A 5,858-nucleotide genomic window follows, 5' to 3' on the forward strand; every position below is an offset into this window, starting at 1 on the left:
GTGAAAGCAGACGCTGTGCCTTTACAGCTGCTTCCCTCGAGCAACAGGAAACTGCCATCCCACTGTTCTCTTCGTTTGACTCTGTCTCTTAAATATGTTGTTTTTCTCATTTTCATTAATAATCCTTCTTTAACACCTGATCAGCCTTGCTGTCTGCTTTAGGTTAAAGCCTATTATTCTATTAGAGTTTGACATTTGGAAAGCAATGAGGCATTCATGCACAGGTAGTGTTAATGGGGAAAATGGCTTGAATCAGGGCTTTCTGCACCATGAAGTTGGAAAATGGGAGCGGTCAACAAGAAATAGAAGGCTGCTTCTGTGCCAGCTACAGAGGCGCTGAGCCCAAAACAGGCTGTGTCGCTGGTGAGAGGCTTGGGATATGATATGACTTCTTCTGATGCCTGGGGTTATTGATCAGGCAGGTGTGTAACTCCTAGATCATGTGTCTAAAAAGAACCTGGAGCAGCCTAAGGGAAATTAGGCAATAGGCCTGATGACAAGTCAGCAAGGCTAAAGAAAGGCCACTGGATGTGTCTGCCTTCCCCGACTCTGACTCTCCAGTGTCAGGGCAGACTGTTATTAGGCGGACCACAGAGGACATTCTCCAGCCTCTGGGTGGTCCACTGTGGTGGTCCTCTGTGGGGTGTGTGAGCTGAAAGTAATCAGGACTAAAGTGGCCACAGAAATAAAGGGTGATGCCACCTCACATAAAGAATGAGCCAGTACATCTCCCAGTTTTTCTACCTACACCTGTCAAGCAAAAACAATTGTTTATATTTGGTTTATTTATTCACTTATCACATATTCAATACCTGCTTACTGAAGACTTACAGATTAGATCCCTGCCCTCACAGAACTTACAGTCCTTATCATTTCCACTTCCACCTTCATAGTAACTATACCTCCTCCATGTGACAAGGGGAAATGTTATATTCATTCCTGAGATGCAAAAAGAATTATAAGCTCAGTGGATATGAAATCTTGGACTTGCAAGAAATACCCATTTCTTTCATTTGTTTTAAGCAATTTCATTCTGACTCGCAATCTCTACCTTGCCAGGCCAGGGGGAAATTCACTGACATTATTGGCAATGTGTGATCCTCGAAAAAAAACAGAGGCAGGAACTGACATTTAGCTTATCTTTGCTATTCTGTCATCCTCACTGAGCAAGTCCGCTGTGGTCCCTGGAGATATGGTGGCCCTCTGCTTCTATTAGACTCCCGGTGCCTCGAGTCCCATCTCACAGGCTGCTTGTGCGGCATCCCCTCTGAGCCACTGCAACTTTCAGGGTGCCACCATGAAGCCAAGCATGCGTTTGTCATAAAGGTAAAGCATCTCAGGTTCTGGAAACCTCTCCCCCCTCTCTCCCTTCCCTGTTGAGAACACAAGGTATAATCTGGTTTTTTGGTTTAGCTATTCCAAAAGAAGAAAGAGACACTGACTTCCAGCAGCTTCTATTTTCACACAGCCAAAATTTTCTGAATCTTTGATTCCCAGACTCACTAAAGGCCTAGAAACCTGCTTAAAAGGAAGAAGAAAAATAGAAAACAAATACTAGTTAGAAGCCAAAATGATTATCCTGCCCAGAGATGAAGTAACTGAAATGCTGAAAGAGGCAACACCCATCGTCTAGAGCTCTGCCTCCAATCCCCATATGGTTATACACCCCCAAACGTGGTGGCAAATTCTGGGAGGCACCTGCTGCTCATGGCTGCCTCGCACTCATCAGTAGATCCTAAGATCTGCAATAACTTGAGACTGTGGTACACTTGCTTTCACTTACATAGATTAGGCACAGAAAGAGGGGAACACATGCATCCAGCAATCATCCTTAACACAGTTCCCTGCCCCTCATATAACTTCACTCCCACTCCTATCAGGCCAGAGGGCACTACGAGCTGACTCCTACCTCCATTTCAGTTCTTCTCTTACCTTCCCTTCCAGCATCTATTCTGTCCTCTTTTTCTTCCCATCTCCTGCCCTCTCGGTTGTTTCTAGGGAAACTAACTGAGGTGCTCACTGAAAGAGCATTCTCATTCTCCTGAACACCCCTGCTGCAGGTCTCCCATGACCTCAGTCCCCTGTAGCCAGGATCCATTAAAAGAGGACGAGCATGGCAGAAGAGGAGACAAGTGGTGGGGTCCATGTCAATTTTTCAGGCTGGAGGGGAGTTGTAACAGTCTGAGGGGGTTGAAAACCCATTTTAAAGGGTCAGTTAATTGACTAATGGATCTATTCAGTGACTTTATTAAAATTTATGTGCCTATCACTGTGGGGTCACCTTCAAAAGAGAAAAAACACATAACATATCTTATTGTGTTCAAAGAGGCTCCACTTAATATGGGAGGAAGGGCATACACACAGATATCTGGATGTCAGTGATGATAACAATAATAGCCAATATAAATTAAACACTTATAAAGTGCTTAGTGCTGTGCTAAATATTGCTATACTAAAGCAATATTTTATTTACTTGTCACAACATCCTTTTATGGTAGATATTAACATTAGCCCCCATTTGCAGATGAGAAAGCTGAGGCATAAGGATTTTTTTAACTTGACCAAAGGCCTTTAATAAAGAATTCTAATCCAACAACAATGGTTTATAACAGTTCATTGCATCTTTGTTTCTAATAATGAAAAGGCAGAAATTATGTAATTATTCAACAATAAAGAAATGTTAAATTATAAGAGAACCAAAAGGCTAAAATTTTGTGCAGCCATTAAATTCATTTATTTAAGGAAATAAGATCACACAGGAAAATACTTATGATAAATGTTAATTTAAAAAAGAACAGGAAGGACTTCCCTGGTGGTCCAGTGGCTAAAACTCCATGCTCCCAATACAGGGGGCCCAGGTTCAATTCCTGGTCAGGGAACTGGATACCACATGCTGCAACTAAGAGTTCACATGCTGGAATTAAAAGATCCTGCATGCTGCAATGAAACTCAAGATCCTGCATGCTGCCACTAAGACCTGATGCAGCCAAATAAATTAAAAAAAATTTTAATAACAGGATACAAAAATGTATATGCCTTCTAATACCAATTATATGTGTTGAGGGAAATGGAGGAGAGGGGAGGGAGGAAAAGAGAAGGAAGGGATCAGAAGGAAATACATCAAAATGTCAATAGGGTGTCAGAACTTCAATTTGCACACTCCAAACATATGCAGTTTATTGCATCTCAATTCTACCTCAATGAAGTTGTTTAAAAATGTTAACAGAGGATTTCCTGGTGGTAGAATCATATATGATTTTAATTTTACTTTTTATTGTCCAATCCAAATATCCTACAAAGATTATCCATTGCTTTAATAATCATGTAAAATTCATGTTAATTTTTAAAAAGGGAACTCTGGGAGTAACATTGGAGGATATTCTGATTTAATTGATAGAGGGTAGGACTCCAGCATATTTTTGTTGTCTTATCACCCCGGGTGGCAGTCAGGGATGGGAACTAGTGATATGCACAGAGCATCTGGTCCAGTGCCTGGTTGATACTTGATGCTTGATAAATGGTAACCATCACCATCATCACTCTTGTTGTTATGCTTTTTATGTATACCTGCATTACTGGCATATTTACATTCTCATATGAAGTGGAAAAAGAAAAACCTCTAGGTGGAGCAGATGGCTCAGACCTTGGCAGATTCATTGGAAACTTCAGTGAGTAATCAGGTGTTGGAACGGTGATATTTTCCTGTCATAGACTCTGTCAGAAGCTTTCATCTCTCCCTGCCTGTGGGATTAGTAATGCAGAGCACTTTCAGACTATTAGTGGATAAAACTACAATGCAAAAACTTTTTACTAAAATTAACGATGCCAGGCCAGCCATAAAGAAATTCATCTCCCAAGTGTCACGCTCAGCAGAGTTGCACCAGCTTCTATAACAGATGTCTAGACAATTTGACTTTGAAATACATACCCCACACCTAAACGGCCTGAAGTTTCCCAGTCAGTGCCCAGCCAAAGTTCAAAACCAGAGACCACACAGGAATAGAGGATTGAAGATTATAAATAAACTTATTCATAGGGAAAGCAGAGCGAGTATAGCAAGCTAAAAATTGATTGCCCAGAGAGGATGACTCATCAATGAGACCATAAAAGACCATCTTGCAGAGATCACGCAGCAAGACAGTTCATTGTCCTTAAACATTAACTGCCCGTCACACCAGGCCTCCCATCAGCAGACTGCAAAACCCAGAGATGGCCTCGTTAAGCTTTCTAGACATCCCCACCTAGAAAAAAAAAAAAAAAAGCAATCCACTTCTCCTCTCTCTCTTTATCCCCACTTAGCGCTGAAAGGAACCTCATCCAAACCCAGTGCCCAGGATTCCTAGTGTGTCAGCCATTTGAAAAGCTTTGGTTCGGGTCAGGCTGGCTGCCTGATCACTTTAAGACATTACATGTTTTAACTGAATATTTCAGGGCTAAAGAATTCTGCAGGTGGATGAGTTTAGGTCAAAAGCAATCTGAGACAATCTCCAGATGTGAAACAGTAGGAAAACCACTCTTACTGCCTTAATCATGTCTCTTGAAGCATCAAAACAACACAGGACCATGCGGTTATGTCACTTATAAAACTGATTTCCTGCTACCTGCTTCTGCAGGATGGTAAGTGTAATTTCAGACACTCAAAATTTATCTCTAGAGTTCTGAGATTTTATCAAAATGGCAAGCCTCTAAATGATACTGAGATGCAAGGGTACCAAGAATACTATGAGGAAATACCATGAGGAAAATAAAAAGAAATGCCATTCACCCCCACAAACATCTCCTCAGCCCTAGCTGTGAAAATATGTTGTGATTACTGGGGCTGGGAAATGAGTCAAACATCAATCTTTTTATCTAAGGAACTCAAGATCTAGAGAGAGGAGATAAGGTGGGCTAGGACCTAAAGAGATAGATGAGAAATCAAACAAGAACCACAGGAAAGGATCTATACTGTTAGGATGGAAGAGAGATGACTCTCATTTGGTGTGTGGGTCAGAGAAGACTTTGAGCAGTTAATGGTATTTGAATTGGGCTTAACATGGGTAAGACATGAACATATCTGGACATGAATACCTCATAACACACAAAAAAACTCTGAGGTCCTTTCAGAGGGCCTGTATCAGCATGGGACCAGCTAAACCTACAGAAGGAGTCAGGAGAACGCCTACCAGAAGCTAGTCAAGAGTCATATGACATTGGACTGGAAGTGGGGCAGCATTCAGGGACAAGTCACCCAATACATGCATGAGTGACAGCAAGCACCACAGTCCAATATGCTGTCTGAGTTACTAGCTGGCAAGTACTGGGAAAGAAGAAAGAAGATCGGTTAAATATATCACAGCACATCTGTACAGAAGACTATGTGGCACTCATTAAAAGAAATTATATACATGTGCATTTATTGTCATGGAAAGGGGTTCTCAATATACTAAGGAGAAAAAAAGGAAGTTATAGAATGTCTGTGTAAAAGATCATCTATGGGGTTTCCTTGGTGGCTTAGTGGTTAAAGAAGCTACCTACCAATGCAGGAGACACAGGTTTGATCCCTTGTCCAGGAAGATCCCACACGCTACAGAGCAGCTAAGCCCATGTGCCACAACTACAAAGCCTGTGCTCTAGAACCCAGAAGCCACAACTACTAAAGCCTGCGAGCCCTAGAGCCCATGCTCAGCACCAAAAGAAGCCACCACGATGAGAAGCCTGCACACCACAGCTAGAGAAAAGCCTGTGCAGCAACAAAGACCTAGCATAGCCAAAAATTAATAAATAAATAAAGATCATCTAGGAATGCATCAAGATGAATCTGACTTTACTAACTTACAAGAAACATCACATTCTTCATGCCAACGTGGATCTAACTT

Source organism: Bubalus bubalis, chromosome 12 (genome assembly GCF_019923935.1).
Source record: "Bubalus bubalis isolate 160015118507 breed Murrah chromosome 12, NDDB_SH_1, whole genome shotgun sequence".
NCBI lineage: Eukaryota > Metazoa > Chordata > Mammalia > Artiodactyla > Bovidae > Bubalus > Bubalus bubalis.